This window comes from Mustela nivalis (assembly GCF_964662115.1).
Source record: "Mustela nivalis genome assembly, chromosome: 2".
Lineage (NCBI taxonomy): Eukaryota > Metazoa > Chordata > Mammalia > Carnivora > Mustelidae > Mustela > Mustela nivalis.
The window spans coordinates 147,372,809-147,390,647 of NC_139021.1; the positions used below are offsets into that span (position 1 = coordinate 147,372,809).

The 17,839-nt window shown below is 53.0% G+C and overlaps 1 protein-coding gene across 2 annotated transcripts in view; it reads left to right on the forward strand.

Moving 5' to 3' along the window:
- Positions 1-4,934: 4,934 nt before the first annotated feature.
- LOC309856866 (cardiac-enriched FHL2-interacting protein) overlaps positions 4,935-17,839 on the forward strand; it is a 28,087-nt gene continuing 15,182 nt past the window's right edge. The window contains exon 1 of one of the 2 annotated variants that reach the window (XM_082718634.1): positions 4,935-5,014. The gene's annotated coding sequence lies outside the window, so the exon portion shown is untranslated. Of the gene's footprint in view, positions 5,261-17,839 lie in introns of both variants that reach the window. The other variant, XM_082718633.1, reaches the window with a different exon arrangement.

The window sequence follows — 17,839 nt, forward strand, 5'->3', positions numbered from 1 at the left end:
CCAAATAGAAATAATAACAGAAGTGATCTAGGAATACACAGTTCCTGCTTAACTTCTGAACTCGGAGCAGTTGAAAATGGAGAAGTTGAGACATTTTCACCGTGACCAAATCAGCCCTGATCCCAGGAACAGACTGGCCTCAGGGAAGCCGTGGGCGATGAGGGGCAGGGTCACAGCCGGGTGAAGAGCAGCCTCGCCCCGCCCACTAGAAATACACGGCATGAGCCACGTGTATCATTTTAAATTTGCCAGTAGCCACATTAGAAGAGTAAAAAGAAATATGTGAAAATAATCTTAATGATATATTTTATTAAAGCCTTAATATGCAAAGTATCATCATATCCACACAAGACCAATAAAATATTCTATACAGTAAACTTTTACATTCTGTTTTAGTTTGGGGGGCATTTTGAAAGAGCACTATCTTAAAAATCCAGTGTGCATTCCCCCCCCTTACAGCATGTCTCAGTTCAAACTAGGCGGGTTTCAGGTGCCCACAAGCCCACATGCTTGGCAGTGGCTGTGACAGAGAGAATGGGTCAGTACTCAGCACTTACGGTCCAGGAACCAACCCATGCTGCCTCTGCTTTTGTGTAGTCTCATAAGCTAAAAGTGCTTTTGACGTATTTAGAAGGAAAAACCAAAACGGGAATATTTTTGCGATATGGGAAAATTATATAAAATTCAAACCTGTATTTCCACAAATAAAGTTTTATTGTCACTCAGCCACGCCCCTTTGTTTACAGATCAGCTCTGACCATCTTCCACAGCCAAGCTGCGCAGCTGTGACAAAGACCATCTGGCCCACAAAGCTGAAAACATTTTCTTTAGCCTCTTACAGAACAAGTTTGTGGGCCCCTACACGAGAGAGGAAAGCACACCTCTCCACTCCCCCTGCTCCTCCTGGCTCTCGACTTCCGGATCCCTCCAGGTGGAGAGATGGATTTCGTAGACTCCACATGCCCTGGGGACTGACCTCTCTGCTGGCCACCATGACCTTGTTGGTGTTTGATGGCATTTTACTTCGTTTCCTAGCACAGGTTCTATTTCTTGCACTGAAATCTTTCACTGGAGAGTCCTAAGCAAAGAATTCCGAAGCCCTTGGCCCAGGTGACTCTCAGCTGACTATGGCGCCAGGCCAGTGAGGCTCGGAGAGCAGCAGCACTAGGGAAGAGGTAACAGCAACCTCAGCCAGTGGGGCATTTTCCAGCTGAAGCTGCAAGCAGGGTGTCCCCACTCCACCTCGATAAATCCGGCCCCTCTGAGCTAGGCACCAGACACGCATTACCATGTAAAGTCCCTTCACAAAGGAGCCAACTCAGAGTTCCTGGTGAGAAAGTCCATTGGAAGGGAGGGGTCTGATTGCTCCGGCCCCTCAGTAGGTGAGCAGCCCTGCGAGGCCGAGCTCCAGCAGTGTCCCCTACAGTGACGTCCCATCCTGCCATCAGCCCCGAGGATATGCTTTCACTGTGCAGACACTGAGGTACAGAATCCCCTCAGTTCCCATAACAAATCAGTAGCTAAGGAGGTGCCCTGGCCAGACTTGAGAGGCAGGGAAAACAGGTGGATGGAAGGAAGCCATGTTCCCTGGTCTTGGGCTGGGAGCACGCTTTTGTTGGGGGGGCGGGGGTGCAACAGAGATATACAGACTGGACAGGCAGACAGACAAACCTTCATCAGCATCCTCAGGACCACTGTCAGCTGAATGACATCCAGGACCTCTGCAGGCCTCAGTCTGCTCATCTGTAAAAGGGGAATGTGAACAGACATCACACTGGGTTATCACGAGGATTCAGTAGAAGAACCCGCAGGCAGTGCCCGGCACATAACGCATGCTCAGGAAATACTGGTTTCCTTATCATGTCTTTGCTTAGCTCCCTGACAGGTGGCAATTTGTGGGGCCAGAACAAAACGGTGCCAGGCCCTAAGATAAAGAGGGTACAGCATCGAGGTTAATTTAGGTAAAGACTCAGGACAGCGCAGGGCACCGAGTAAAGGTTGATAAGTGTGAGCTAGCATATATTATTTTGTTGTTATTATTAAGCCCAGGAAATGCTCCACTGTCCTGTAGTTTATCCAAACAGCTTGTGAAGAAAAGTCTGCTGAGCCCTCCTAACAAGAGGTCTCGTGTTGCCCCCATTATCAGCTTTTGAACATTTCTGATAATCCAGCTGCAGACCAGAGCCAACTTGCTTCAGAAGGAGGTTAGGGAGAACCATGCACATCCGGGCAAGAGCGAGGCCATTTTCACCCATGTCCTCAGGTTGCCGGGCCTCTCCCGCCATGTTCCAGGGGTTGTGCTGCGAGCTGGGACCCTGGAAGTCACTGCGAGGATGGGCTGCCATCGCCCGCTGCCTAAGGACAGCTTTATTTATGCTCTTGCAGAATGTACACGCAGGCCTTGTTTTTCTGGATGATTAGAGAGCCAGCTCACATAGCGTCCGCGGTTCTACATTTAGAATTGTGTCTTCACTCACATTCTTTCCACGCAGCTCACAGCTCCTGGACTGGTAGAGTGTGGTCACTGCCTGGGTCCGGCCCCTGGAAAGAAGCCAGCTCACCTCAAGCTCCTGGTCTGGAGCGGGGGCTGAGTTCTCTGGCTATGCTCTAGGCGGGGGTGGTCCGTACCCGTGTGCCCACCATGACGGAGCCAGATGTGGAGTCCATGGCCCCGGGGGCAGGCAAGGCAATTCTGGGGCAGACATCGGATTCTACAGCAGTCAGCTGTGGTCAGGCCAGCCGGACACCCCCATCCCCCTCCACCTCCCGCCAAGCTTCTGCTGCCAGGCCAGACTCTTGCCGGGTCAACTGTGCTTTCTTGTTCTCTCCCGACCCCTCCTGCTGAGGCTGAAAAGTTCCCTGGGTCACCCCCATGTCTTTCTTTTCTCAAGCAGCCACTTCAAGCAAACACCACCAGCTCCTGCCGCACAGCAAAGCTCACCGCCTCTGTGACCCCAAACCAGGCATGCCGTCGGGCTCTCCACCTGGGAAGAATTATAAGTAAGCTGGGCAAGGAACGTGCCGAGGAGCGGGAGGAAAGCAAATGAGGAAGACCCGGGCCCTGTGAATGGGTTCAGATCCTGTTACTCACATCCCAAGCAAACTGCCCCTGTAAAATGAGATTCAGTGATGCAGCCTTCCTTAAAGTCTGGAACAGAATGATTTAGGTGGTGCTCAGATCACATGCATACTGGCAATGGATTTGTTTCAAGGTGTAATGGGGAGGAACATGAACTAGAACATCCAACCTATGATTTTGCAGGTATTGCTAATTACCACAAAGTTCTGTCTTTTAAGAAGTTGATTTAAATTTTACTTACAAAAATATAGTAAGTGATGGTAGGGATGGTTGAAGGTGTGGGAAAATCATTCAAAAAAAAAAGTTAACATTTGAGAAGCTTTGCCATATACAAGCATACCCATGAACATTAAGTAATTTGATTTTTAACCCAGCAGAGCTAAGCAGTTTGTCCCTCTTAAAGATGAGTAAAATGAGCCACGGAGAGGTTAAGTGATTCGACTGGTGTCGGATACCTAGGAAATACAAGGGGCCGGGGCTCTGAGTCTTTTGTGTTGTTGTGTTGTTTTTATGCTGGCTAACATCTCAAGTTGATTCTTGTCATTGGTCAGGTTGGCTAGTTTTGGTTTTGACAAGCAGGGGAGCTGGTAAGGTCGGCTAAATCAAAGGGATCACTTGGAGCCTCCCTCAACCTGTCTCTGAGTGCTGATCAGGGAGCAAGTGTCCCTGCAGTCAGGTCCCAAGTTCTTGGGCAAAAGGCATGTTTTGAGGCTCCAGGAGGAAGAGGGGCTGGGTAATCCTGGGGTTGGGGGTCTGACCCCTCCAACTGCAGGGCAACAAGCAACTGTTCTTTCTGACTTGGTTCAAACTGAAGCACATAGACCCACGTCCCTGTGACCCTGGCCACCAGCAGATTCAAGGCTAGAGGCGGTGCCAGGCCCCAAGTTAGCACTGGGACACAGGTTGCTGGCCATGAGGAGCCCACGAGGGGCTGGGGCAAGGGAAGGGGGAGGCCATCCACAAATAGATACAGAGATACAATGCAGTGCAGACTTTCAGGGACTCTGAGCATCTCGTAGAGCAGGGCATCTGGTGGGGACCAGCACCTCCGCTTTCCCAGGCAACAGGCCAAGGGAACATGAGAAAGGGCTCTTGGAAACAATGACAAAAACTTTCGCTTTAACTCCTTGCAGTGAACGGACTGTGTCGCAGGGCCAATGTAGGGACGGGGAAGGGGGTTCTGGAACAGCATGAGCAAAGGCACAGGGCCTGGGGGTCTGCAGGCCAAGACAAAGAGTGGCCGTTGGGCTAGCCCCTCCCAGAGCCAGAGAGGGGAGCACTCAGCTGGCAGGACGAGCCACTGCTGTCCACCAGCACTTGGACCTCGCACACAGCGGGGCCTGCCACGACCCGGCTCACCACGCTGGGCACTTACCTTGCCTCTTCCCTGATTATTTCCCATCCTTCTGAAACTCTCCCCCTGAAATCCCAGCCTGGCCTTCCCCCAGCCTGCAGCTGGACCTGCTATTTTGCTCCAGAAGCACAGCACAGCGCGGCTCCTTACTCGAGGAATGCAGGCCGCGGTCCTCCGAGGGGATGATGAAACAGGCTATTTCTGCCCCGGGACATCAGCAGGCCTCGGGCGGGCGCCGGCTCCAAAGCACCCACTACCGTGTTTTTTAACGTTTCCCTAAACAAAGGTTTTCCTTCACACCTTGGGGGGTACCTGTCTTTGAATCTCGGTGCTGAAGTAGCTTTAAGAAATCATTCTGGATGGAAGCCGGATTCATGGTTAGGGTCCAGCTCAGCGGCAAGCAATTTCTCACTCCCCAAGTTATCTATTACCAGCGGCCGGTCTGGAGGTAAAAATAGCCGCTGGGGCTGTTTGTTTAATCTGACTGTTACTTGACACCACGCGGGTGTTGCGGTGGGGACTGTTTGCCTCTTCCCCACCAAGAACACCATTTGGTTTCCCCCGGCTGGGTCTCTATTTAGGTACGTTTCACAAACGTCCGGCGTCTGGACGACTTCTGGGCACTGATTTTCCCCAGGTGGGCAGGTCTGTGAGAACGGAGAGGTGTGGGTCTTGCCTCCCACCGCAGCTGAACTCTGGGCAGCCCGGAGAAGGAGGGAAGAAGTTTCGGCAGCCAGGCAGAGCCCGACTGCTGGAGGCGTCAGGGTTCTCTCCGGTTCCCAGGGAGGCCTGCAGAGCCAGCAGCTGGGCCACGCGGAGAGCGGAAGGTAGGCTATGGACGGACGCTTGGCTGGTTTCTGAGCGGAGGCAGGGAGGCTGGAGCTCCCCTCAGCAGGGACCTTTGCTGGGGGACCGCTGGTGGGATGGAGCTCTGAGCCCCGGGGGGCGGTGCAGGGTGGTGTGAGCTGCAAGGGACACACTGGGGGCTGGGGTTCTTGATGGGCTGGGAGTGCTGGGGAGCCGGATTTCTGTGGGGAGCGGGAGGGGTACGCCGTATGGAGAGCACAGTACAGATGTGTGTGACTTTGTCCTTATGTGTGCGTGTCGGGGCACTTTGCTCTCACCCAGCAGGGCAGATGCGAGCATGTGGGTGGGCCTAGGTCATGCGTTCCCAAAGGGGAGCAACCCCACAGTGACAGGTTCTCAGGCAGGGGACTGTCGATCTTAGGACTCCAGTGTGAGGCTCGGCAGGATCTGGGCAGCTATAACAAAAAGGACGATTGGTCATTGGAACGTTCTAGCCCGTGGACTCTGAGAGTACGTGTGTCCTGGGCATGGAGCCCCCCCACAGTGTTCTCCTACACCATGGGGGTCCTAAACCAGACTCAACGCTTGGCCAAATCTAAAATCTATCTTTCGTTTCTCGTGGAGAATGGGTCACTGAGGAGAATACTAAATACGTGTAGAAAACTAGATAGCCGCAAAAAATCATTATTTAGGACTTTAAACCCTTCCCATGGGTGCTGATCATGGAGGAGGCCATGCATGGGGCAGGGGGTGCCAAGGAGTACAGGGGAAATTTCTGTACCTTTCACTAAATTGCTCAGTTTTACTGCAAACCTGAACTGTACTAGAAAATCAAAACTATTTTTTAAACTAAATTATATGACAATTTCTTTCAACACATCTACCCAATTATAATGAGCTCTTTTTGAGGTAATATTCTTAAAAACCCATACGTATAGGATTCCTGGAGAGTAAACTAAATAAATGTTTGTGTTAAATCAGGTCCAATTCGCCAGCATTTGCGTTCCCTCTACAACAGTGGTCAGTAGACCACAGCTGTGAGCTGGGCACCTGGTTTTGTAAATAAAGTTTTATTGGCACACAGCCACACTTGGTCATTTACATTTTGCCCAGGGCTACAAAGGCTGAGGCCATTTGGCCAGCAAAAGCTAAAACATTTACTACGCTGCCCTTTACAGAAAAAGTTTGCTGACCCCAGCTGTATAAGAACACTCCTAGAGATGGGTCAGTCTGATACCCACACCAAAAAAAGCAGGAAATTTTCCAGCTGTTAAATCAGCCTGTAAGCTGGACCCCTCAGGATCAGTACCCGTCTCCAGAGCCCCGCCCCTCCCTGGGGCTGATTTTTCCAGTCTGGCTAGTACAGGAAATGTTCCGTTTGCCACTGGGAGGTTAGCTTTGCTGTGGAGTGTGGCCTGGGCTGAGCAGGGCAGATTGCGCTTATCAGTTTATAAATAGACATCTCCGGGTGACCCAAGTCCAGCATGCTTCTGCCCCTGGGTCTTTGAGAGAACAATTGTGTCTGCTATTTGGTGACTAGAAGCTGGTTGGGATGGAAGCAACCGTGACTCCTGGGAAGAAAGGGGGCTGGTGGGAGACTGGGTCCTAGAAACAAGGGCTTGGGTCTCCTGAGGACCTGGGGAGACAGGTGTGTGTAGAGGAAACCGGGAAGACTACAGAGGGCCCCCAGTGTTCAGAAGATAAATGCCTCCCTCCTGGAGTCTTTTCACCAGTATGAAGGCAAGTGTCTTGGCATCTTCTGTGTCCTCACTCCTGACCCTAAGAAGCTCTAGAGACCCTTACAGGAAGGGGAAGCCCCACGTCTGGAAATAGCCCTTTTCCTCCAGGCTCTGCCAGAAATCTCAGTAGCTGACACCTGCCAGCCAGTGGAGATAGCGCTGGGCCACCTTCTTCCTTGTCTCTTGGGATTTCATTCCATCTGCCGCGAGGGTTACTGGACAGATGCAAAGGGCTTTAAGAGAAGGTGGCCCTTATGGAGACGTCAGAGTTGATGTTTCCCAACAGGCTACAGAGGATCTTGGTTTTATTTCCATTTGAGGGTTTAAACCATGTTTCACCAAATCCAGCTAATCTGTAACCCTACAACTAAATCATAAGTTTCATTGAAAAAACTGCTTGTCCAAATACCTCTTAATCTCTACTTGGTCCCCAGGGGTTGCATGATACAAGCTGGTGAGGACGACAGGGGGTGGGGATGACAAGGGATTAGTCAAGGCACACAGATCAAGACCCAAAAATGAAGAACATGGAGCACTGCTGAGATCTGTCACCCCCAATGAAAGTCACCGGCATCACTGTGGAGCATTCCCTGGAGGGGGCTGCGGGCATGAGTACCACGTGTCTCTTGTTCAAGGTGGAGGCAGAGCAGGTTCTCAGCTGACCTTGGTCCCCAGATGGAAGACTGAGGACCACTTGGTGCCCAGCGCATTCCTTCCCAAGCCTGCTCGGTCAGCCCTGGAGAGCCTGACCACAGAGTCAGGAGTGTCTGGGAATCGGACAGCAAGAGGGTCCGAGGAGCCAATCCACCAACAGCAGCTTTCTTCCCAGGGCTTGACAGACAGACCTGCCTTTCCTAGTAGGAAAGAGCAAGGGACCCTCTGAACCACAGCACGTGGAAGTGGGGAGTTGCTGAGTCCTCCATTCTCCACATGGCCGTCCCTCAGGGCTCTGGCCCAGAGAAGATGAGCACAGCACAGGTGCCCGAGGCCTAGCAGGGCTTCCAAATGCCCCGGAGAAGCCTGCACGAGGTGCCAGCAGGAGCCCAGGGCTCTGTCCCTGGATGCTCTTTCTTGCCTCAGTTGGTCCCTCCTGTCCCTGAGGAGCACCCTCCAGGGTGGGCTTGAGCTTCTGAGGGACGGCAGGGCTGAGCTAACAGAGGAATTTCATGTCAGCCCGGCCTTTGCCTGGAGCTTAAGGAAGGCAAGGGGGGGCGGAGACTCCGAGATCTGCTCGAGTGACCCAGTGCTTTCTCCCCTCCCTGCTGACTGCAGACACCAGTTTCAGGCCTTGTGCCTCGGGGCCCTGCCTGCAACAGCGGGGTCCCGCTGGAGCTACCCCTGGGTCTGCCCTCTGCAGGGGCAGCCTGGCCACAGGCAGCACCCGCTGCTGGTCCCCTGTCAGCCCCTCTCTGAAGCAGGTCAAGGCTAATAGCTGCAAAGTTCAAGAGACCAGAATTTCAAACCCGCTGGACTAAAGCCACAGGCCCAGAGCCACTTCTGTCCCTGTGTGTTCGCCATTTTCCTCAGGGCCATCCCTGGCTGCCTGCCTCCCACGTGCAGAGGAATCTAAATTGTAACTGAACATGGAAGGTTTCCCCGAATTGCTTCGGGTGACTGACTGCCTAGTGGCCGCAGACCCATCGTTTAAGGGGAACCCCCAACAAGCACCAACGCTGAGAAGGTTCAGCTGAGATCCCATCTAAGAGTGACGGAGCAGTGGTTTGCCGAGGCAGAGAAACCAGACGGAGACGGCACTCACAAGGGCGGATCCCAGCACAGGGACTCCCTCTCCAGCATGCTGGCCAGTCACTGCCTCGCTTATGGTGGCAAAAGGCAAGGTCGTTCTAGCAAACCTCGTGCCCCCAACCCTAAATGAGGCAAGATGCGTGGTGGGAAGGAGAGTGACATTTACATACAGCTGCTAGCGGAAAGACAAATTCATTAGGCCCTCACAGTGACCCCATGAGGCAATACGACTGTCGGTCTCACTTTACCGATGAAGAAACCGAGGCACAAATAAGGTTTATGATTTGCAGAGGGCCACTGACAGCTAGCAGAACCAGGAGCCGTGCGGAAGGCGGTCTGGTGTCAGTCCGTGCCCTTCCTGCTCTCCTACACTTTCCTGCCCTGGGGATGAGAAACAATACCAGGGGGCCTTTAGTGAGCACCTACTATGTGTTTTACCACACTCAGCAGTCCTGTTGGCGAGTGTTAGTACTGCCGTGGTAGATATGGGATTCCTTCCCTGCACTGTCTGCTTCAAAAACCCCAGGTCTTTGGAGTGCTGGAAGCTTACATTCATTGAGTCCTTATGCTGTGTAACTCTACTCTGGACTCTTGATAGTTTTTTTTTAACCTCCACCTTCACAACCACCCAGTGATGTGGATATTGCTGCAGATGAAGGATCAGAGGCTCAGGGAGGAGAGGTAACGTGTCAAGGTCATACGGGGTTAGGTAATGGGAGCCCTAGTCTGACTCTAAACCTCGTGTTATGATGAGCACTGGGTATTACATGAAACTAATGAATCATTGAACCCCACGCCAAAAACTAATGATGTACTATACAGTAGCTAACTAAACGTAATTAAGAAAAAAAAAAAAAAAAAACACCTCATCTCATGCTCCTTCCACCACCCTCCACTTGGTGCGCCGGCAGGACCAGGTGGGGGCTGGCAGGCAAAGCAGCCTTGGAACAAGCCTGGCCCCATGAGAACTCTCTCCTTCCACCTCCTGGACCCACAGCTTGCACTTACCTCGGCCTCTCCTAGGCGATGGTTCCTTGAAGAGAGCAGCTTTCTGATTCACCTCTGCACTCCCCATAGGCACAGCCTACCCAGACCAGCCCTGAGCAAGGCAGACACAGCCCAAACCACAGTGGCGGACAACCAGGGGGCCCAAGTGGCCCCAGAGCCTATGGCCTATCAGCACAACCTCCCAAAGAGGGATACAGTCTCCAACTTACGGCAGCAGGGCTTCAAGTATGATCCCAGGACGGGCAGCAACAGCATCCCCTGTGCCCCAGCCCAACCTCCTGAGTGGGCATCTCTGCGGTGGGACTCAGTCCTCTAACAAGGCCTCTGGGGCCTTCAAGAAGGACCACTGGATGAGAGAAGGAAAGGCAACAAGGTCCCCACATTGTCCTCAAACATAGTAGAAGATGCTCCAAGAAGCTGATCTTTTCATATCAACTCAAGCTGTAGTTTTAAATAACTTTGCCTGTTGGAAAAGCATTTCTCAGTGTTCATTTTTTAAAGGATAACCTGGATGGTCACATCTGAATTCTTTTTCTTGCTGCTATAAAGCATCCCGTGAGGAATTCCATGAAGAAGGCTGGATGGTTATCAGTACCCTGTCATGGAAGTTGTCTCTCTTGCTCTGGAAGAGATGGGCTTTCTGCTGCCACACCCCCTCGGAGAAAGGACAGCTGTCACCTAGCAAACAGACCTCTCCCATCCACTTCCAACCTCCAGCGGGAAATGAGAAAGCCAGGGATAGCCGGGTTCTAATGAGTGTGCATATAGGTGTGCCCTCGTGGTGTTTAGGAATTCCTGGGCTTTGGACTTCCCTGACTCTCCACGTGAGACCCCTCCCCAATCCCAGAAAGTCATGCACTCCTGGCTATGCAGGGACGAGGAAGCTGGCACCCTCCAATATGCTTCCCGAAGGACAGTCAGGTACAACAGATGTCATCTCTAGCTTTGCCAAAGCAAATGCTCCATGAAGGGAAGAGGAGAGCCACTGAAGGTAGAAGAGAAGGTGTTAAGACAGAAGTTACTGCTCCCGACCCTGGCCACCATGCATGGGCATCACGGCAGATGAAGATACCCCCAGAAACCCAAAGCCTTGCTCTGCCTTGGCTGAACAGGAAGGGCAGAGCCATGTAGCACAGACACACCTAAGCATGAATCCCAGTGCTGGTGCTCTCTGGCTGTGTGACCTCGAGTGAGCTCCTCAACCTCTCTGACCTTCCATTTTCCCACCTCAAATTCCCTTGGCACCAGCCCTACCTAGCTGGCCTCTGGTTGTGACCGCTGAGCAAGATCACAGATAACAAGTGTGTGGCAGGTAGCAGAGCTAGATAAATGGGATGAACGCCGGAAGTGCCCAGCAGGGCTGGGGCTCAGCAATGGCTCCTCTAGCTGTGCTTCTCCGCCTTTGCCACCCATTCCCACGGCGCCAGTTTACAGAGGGGGAAATGGGGCACAGACGGTGAGAATGCTGTAGCACCCCTGACCCTGTGGTCCCGGCGCCGTGCCCAAGCCCAGGACACTCCAGAGCTGCTTTCAGGGGAGGGAACCCATGCACCGGACCTTGGGTGTGTTGGGGTATGGGCAATAAGACAGAGTGAGACTGAGAGTCTTAAGATGAGCTCCAAGGAGACTATGAGAGGAGAAGCAGGAGTATGGGGCTGTGAGTGGCCAGGGGTGGGGTGGTCCTGAGCAGAGGTTCTCAGCCTGCACATTTCAGAAGCTCCTGGAGGAACCCCCTGAAAACAGGTTACAGACACCCTCTCCCTCTCAGCAGCCCCGGGTTCAAACCCCACACCCTCAGGCAGTGAACTTCTCTGGACTCCAGGTTCCTTGTCTGTAAAGAACAAGAGCAATGTCCACCTCGCAGGGCTGTTGCAAATATTAATTACATAATAAAAAACATGAATCAATGATATTGGAGTATGCAAAGTGCTGGTCTTATGCGAAGTACTCTGTACATGGGGATTTCTCTTATTCATTCATTCATTTGTTCCTTTGACAAAAGCGCAGGCACTGTGCGGGGACTGAAGCAAAGGGAAGGCCTGGCCTGTAAACCCAAGGTGGTCTCTTCCCCTGCCCCACAGGAATCTGGTCAGACCCTTTGGTCACAGAGGTTGGGCCTCAGGTCCCCAATACTCCACCCAAATGAAAATCCAGCATTGCTGCTACACACAGGACAGCAGCAACGGAGCCTAATCAGAAGTGCTACTAACCAGGAAATTCTAACCAGGAAAGCTACTGGTCCAGAGTAGTTTAGAACAAACACTGCAGATCAGAACTCATTATTGGGTCCGAAATCACTTACCAAATTGCAAATAGTTTTATTTTTTTTTTTTTAATGAAAGAATAGAATGGAATAGAACAGAAGAGTTGTACCAATAACCAGGGTGAATTTTGCATCATATATTTTCCTTGATCTACAGTTGACATTTAAACAATGAGGGAGTTAAGGGTGCCAACACCCACCCCATGTAGTCAAAAATCTGTATATTTTGACTCCCCCAAAAACTAACTACTGATACATAAACAATCAATGAACACACCGTTTGCATGTTACATGTATTATATGCTGCATTCTTTTTTTTTAAAGATTTTATTTATTTGTTTGTTAGAGACAGAGGGAGAGAGAGCAAGCGAGCACAGGCATACAAAGAGACAGGCAGAGGCAGAGGGAGAGGCAGGCTCCTGCCGAGCAAGGAGCCCAATGTGGGACTTGATCCCAGGACCCTGGGATCATGACCTGAGCCGAAGGCAGCTGCTTAACCAACTGAGCCACCCAGGCATCCCTATATGCTGCATTCTTACCATCAAGTAAGCTAGAGAAAAGAAAAGGTAACTAAGGAAACCATAAGGAACAGCAAGCACATTTGCAGTACCGTACTGGATTATTGGAAAAGTCTGTGTATAATTGGACCCGTGCAGTTCAAAGCCATGTTGTTCAAAGGTCACCTCTCTGCACAGTTTCTGTGCTGGGATGTAAATATTTCCTGCTGTGTGCTGAGGGAGAAACAAGCAAGGAAGAAACTGCTCCTGGGACATGTGTAGTGAGGGGCATGCACATGATCCCCTTGGTGCCCGATGGCCAAAGGTAAAACACAGGTCTGTGGCCTCCAGGGCTCCCTGGGCCTCCTTCCGGGGCAGGCATCCCCTGGCCAGGGGAGAACAGAAGACCTGGTGACTCAGGCTGTGGTGACCGCAGGGACCGACCGCATGACAATTCCTTTCTTCGGCTCTCTGCAGCGTGGGGAGCTGCCCTCAGGGGGCGGGCAGAGCCAGGGTTGCTCTTTATTGTCCCTATTCTACAGGGATAGATGGAAGTGAAGTGACTTGCCCAAGATGACCCTGACTTGGTACCGGGTCTCCAGCACTTTCTACTGCCTAGAACTGCCCATTTGATGGCTGTCTCATTTCGGTTACTACTGTTTCCAGAATTCAGGGAAAGACGTTCTTGGGAAATATGGAAGGGGTGACGGATTGGCTGAAAGAATGAGTGAATGAATAAACAAACGAACAGGTGAATGAATGAAGTTCCGGTGACAGAGCTATCCTTTCTCTTTGATTCCATATCAACAGTTCTCCACCAGGTGTGATTTTGCCCCAGGGAACTTCAGCGAAGTCAATAGTGCCAAAGTGGAGAACCCCTGTTTTTTACACACAGGTGCATGGCATTCACTCCATTTTACAGATGAGGAAGCTAAGGCTCGAAGACTTGCTATCGTTTAGCCAAGGTCATACCCAGTGAATGTAGAGGAACACCAACCAGGACCTGGCTCAGACCCAGGAGGACCCACCCTTTTGGGTGTTTCTGAAAGAGCTGTGTGTCCCCTTTCCAGAGGCTTCCTGCCCTGATCTGGGAGTAGATACAGCCCCTGGAGTTGGAGTCAGGTCTGGCCACTGAGGCTGGGACCCTCAGCCTCTGCAGATAGCCCCTCATGGAGCGGGGCTGAGAAGCCCGGGGTACCAGGTCGGAGCTCCTTCCTGGTGGAAGGGAGCATCCAAAGACACCTCTGGTCCCATCCAGCCCATCTGGCCACCAGGAGCTCCAAGGAGTGATCTCCGACAGCACCTGGCCTGCGGAGATGGTCAGAAACAGTGCCGCAGAATGCCTTTGCAGAGTGAGACCACTGCCCAAGTATCCTGATCCAAGCACCGGAGGATTCAGGGCTCCCAGAGCCACTGCACCACATGGCGGCTCACGGGCAGCAGGATGCCAGCCGCTGAAATCAGCCGGGGCTACAAGGCAGGAACTTTGCCCCAGACAGCCAGCTGTTAAACTTCGCTCAGCCCCAGAGGGGCAGCTTGCTGGGTCTTTGAACTCAGCCCATCTCTCCACCTCTCTCACCTCCCCTTGCCTCTGTATCTTGCTCTTCCCCTTTCCCCCTGCCAGAGGGCCCCCCACTGGGTGTGTGATGCCAGGTGCCATCACCCTCATGGTGAGCTTGCTGAGACTGGGCCTGGCCTTCCCTCTGTCAGGCTCCCTGACCTGTCACTGCAGACGAGGGTCATGCTTGGAAGCTCCCAAGGAAATGTCCCATCCAGACACGGCAGACTGGGCACCCAGGCGGGAAGGGGAAGCAAGCCAGGCTGAGTTCCAGGGAGAAAGCCTCTTTCCTCCTGGGCTCTCTCCCACGGGCAGCAGAATGCCCACAGTAGCTGTGATTGCCTGTCCACAAGTGGCTCTGTGAGCCCGGTTAGTCCAGACACGCTGCTTACTTCAGCCACATTCCCAGGGACTCCTGGTCTCCTACATGCAACGGGGCTTTGAAGCCCCTTGTATGTGATGATATTCAGGGAGGGTTCCAACACATGCCAGCCCAGCGCCAGGTACCAACCACACTGCGTTCCTGGGGCTGAAGGAAGCCGGCCTTGTCCTTTCCTAGGGCACAGGAGCCCGGGCGTCAGTCTGAGAGCCTGTGGCTTTCCCGGTCTAGCCTCTAGGTTGGAACTGTTCAGCCAGGCCAGGATGGAGACCAACCTTCCCACCCTGCTCACAAGTTCCAGGCCTGTGGAGCCAAAATGGCCCAAGAAGATGCACTATGACCTAGGTACAGATCAAAGCTGGATTTTCCATGCATGAGAGACGCTGCCAGTGGAAGCCCATCAGAGGCAGTCAGAGGTAAATGTGGCCCAGTACCATCGGCAACTCGCAGCAGCTCCCTGAGGCAGGGCCCAGGTCAGCCCCACCGTAGCCCGCACCTCCAGCCCTGGAGCAGGGCAGCACACGGTAATGCTCTGGGGAGCTCACCAAGTGAAAGGGTGCATGTCAGACCTTCCAGCCTGCCTTGCAAGAGCCCCTGTGTTCTTCCAGGAGAAGAACAAGGTCTTCCCATGACCTTGAGACTTCCGATTTCCAAGAGTTAAAAGGAGTTAACTAGATAGAGCCATCATCACATTGGGGATAGCAAGGAAGTCATCACGGGGCCAGGAAGCAGGGCCCTGGAGCTGAAGACAGCAATCCCAGCGCCAGCACTTGGCCGGACAGAGTGGGTAACCCGGGGGGGTAGCCTCAGTCCCCACCTCTGTAAGGTGGGGACAGGGGCCAACCCTGATGGGTTTCCGTGAGGAATGAGTGAACGCAGACACACGCAGAATCGGGCCTGAGGTCTGAGACCCTTGACACGCACCTGCTTTCCCCACCCCGCTGAAGGACCCCAACTAAGGAAGTCGATGTGGCCATCACCGCTCACCTCTTAAAATATGGGTGTAGACAAGGACATTCATTCTGAAACTGCCAGCCGAGAGGGCTGTTGGCAATTGCACAGAGAGGTCAAGAGCTTGGCCCAAGATTGACCAGCAGGGCAGGGGTCTGGAGCAAGGCGCCTGCCTGGGCTAAGGTGGGGTGGTGAAGGCTACATATGGGACATCTGTGCCCTTCATGAGCTGGAACAGGGCCCATCGACACACAGGCAGGGGGCTGTGCTGATTCTCTACACTTAACCACTTTTCAAGGCAAGCCCACCTCCACAGCTCAAAAACCCACCCAGAAAGAAGACCAAAAGGAATCAATTCTAATTTGTTAGGGCCTTCTGGGTGTGATAAAACCAACCCCTGTCATCTCCACCAGCTTCCTGCCTCCCCTTTACTGAGAAGTGAAAACACCATTCAATTAAGGTAATTAAATCCACCCAAAGAGCTCAGGCTCAAAAACCACACCACAGCCAAGTGGTCAAACCCAGCAGCAAAGCAAACCCCAATGGCTTCCTGTGCAAAGACGGGCAGGGACCAGAGGGGAGTGAAATGGGCTCCGGAGCAGCTCGAGGGCCTCCCTCCCAGCTCTGCGAGGCCCACCGGAACCTTCCTGCCATCTGCCGCCCCCGACAGGAGGCCCCTCTGCTCACCAGCTGAACCATCGCCTCCATTCCCTTGGCTGTCACGGAAACTTGAGCTGAGCAGATCCGGGGGAGGTGATTAGAACCAAAAACCCTCCTTTTCTCCATCACTGCCCTCAATTTCCCCCCTTGAACTGCAGCCCAACAGCCCAAAACACACCCATCTGGGCCGAAGCCCGAGATCGAGGGTCAGGGTTGCCTCCCGGAGGAAGTGTGGGGGGACTGAGTGGTGAGACTGAGCTGAAACCTGGCCTGCGATCTCTTCTCTCCATGCTGTGTGACCCTGAACGACATTCTGCCCCTCTCTGTGTCCTTCTGTCTCCTGCTGGAAAATGGGGACAATAAGGCCTGCTGGCCCCATCTCATAAGGGTTAGGGAGCAAACAAGATAATGGCCACCAAGTGTGTCCTGAACTACAGGGTGACACAGACGTGAGTCACCCCGTACTGACTCACTACACTGGGCTCCTCCGATGGCAGTCCACTTTGGGTTCCAAAAGTTGGTGAGGACCTCTGGTTGCCAGATTTTTAAAAAAACAGGATGTCCAGTGAAATTTGAATTTCAGATAAACAATGACTACCTATTTTTAGTGTTTGTGGTGATTAATTTTAGGGAGAAAGAACTCTGACTAATACGAAGCCTATCCCACTATTGCATGGGACACGCTTATCCTCGTGGTTGTTTATCTGCAATCTCACTGGATGTCCTGTATTTTTCATTTGCTCCATCTGGCACCCCAGCCACGACAAGCCACCGATGGCCCCCTCCCTTGCTGTGTCCTTTTCCAGGACCACACAGGCCTGGGTCCCCAGCCCAGCTCTGTCACTCACCAGCTGCGTGACACGTAATAGTTGCTTCCCCTCTCTGAGGGTCCACTGTCTCATCCCAGAAAGGAAGCAGAGAGAGCCCAGCTGTGCAAGTGATCACGATGCTGGACCCAGGGGCCTCCCGAGTGAGGATCTGGTTCTGCGGACCTGTCACACTTCTTCAGCTCTGGGACTTGGAGGAGTGCTGTACGTGGAGCATCTGGAGAAGGGCGTGGGAGTCACCTCCTTCAGCCACTTGCTGTCCTCACTGACTGGGACAGACCAGCAGAAGTCGAGCCGTCTGCCCTCTCGGGCCTGGGCCAGCTCCCACCAGGAGCCCTGTGGGAGGCAAGGAGAACAGGGGGTGCCAGGGCTTTCAGCCGCCCTCCTTCACACCACATACTCGCAGCAAAGCTCCGTCTTCTCAGCCCCGCAGCCAGGAAGCGTACCAAGCAACAGCAGCAGGGAACGGGGAGCGATCACCCTGTACTAGCAATCTTGTCAGTCAAAGACAAACCAGGTCCAGGTCGAGGCTCTCACTCCAAGAAGGCCAAAGCCTTGTTGGAAAGACGGATTTGCAGCAGATAAACTGGAATAAAGCCATGCCAGTGGTTGAAAACCCTACAAGAAAGAGGAGAGCTGAGGATAAGCACTCCACAGTCGGTGGCCCAGGGAAGATAGAGACACAGCAGGCGGCAAGGGTAGCACTCCCAGGAGCCCAGCCAGGACCCACCTGGGCCCACAGCTCCTTCTCCAGTGCCCCACAGGCATGGAGAAAGGGGGTGTGGACAGAGCTGGGGCTGCATAAGGGTCATGCGGAGGTATTTGTAAGGGACCAAGAGAGAGAAAATTGTATCTGCAAAGAGCAATGGATTCCAGGCCGCGATCGTTCAACAGCATCCTGCAGCAGGGGAAGAGCATCATGGGAGAAAACTTTTCAGAAGAGTTAGAATTTAGTGATGACTGTGTGAAGA